This window comes from Pterocles gutturalis, unplaced genomic scaffold, assembly GCF_000699245.1.
Source record: "Pterocles gutturalis isolate BGI_N339 unplaced genomic scaffold, ASM69924v1 scaffold23530, whole genome shotgun sequence".
Taxonomy (NCBI): Eukaryota; Metazoa; Chordata; class Aves; order Pterocliformes; family Pteroclidae; genus Pterocles; species Pterocles gutturalis.
Window position 1 is genome coordinate 2,189 of NW_010141453.1, and position 277 is coordinate 2,465.

The 277-nt window shown below is 59.9% G+C and overlaps 1 protein-coding gene across 1 annotated transcript in view; it reads left to right on the forward strand.

Moving 5' to 3' along the window:
• Positions 1-277, forward strand: part of SCN2B (sodium channel, voltage-gated, type II, beta subunit) — a gene marked incomplete at its 3' end in the record, with an annotated part of 2,896 nt that overhangs the window by 713 nt on the left and 1,906 nt on the right. The window lies entirely within an intron of this gene.

Below are 277 nucleotides of genomic sequence, written 5' to 3' on the forward strand. Positions count from 1 at the left end.
TTCTGCCCTGCCCTGGAGCCAGCAGCGTGTGTCAGCAGGTTTGGGGCTGTATTGATGGGAAACAGGAGCGCATCACCTCTTTGAAGCGGTGTTCACACCGTCCTGGAGCTCCCGGTGGGCTGCCTTTGGTGGAGGAGAGCGGCTGGGAAGCGGAGAATAAAAATCCCAGCAAGGTCTGCTCTGGAGGCTGTGTGTAATTTTACCTCCCGAGCCCTGGGGTGCAGGGTATAGCGTGACAGAGCGCAGGGGGTGTGCGCAGCTCCAAAGGACGCAGCCT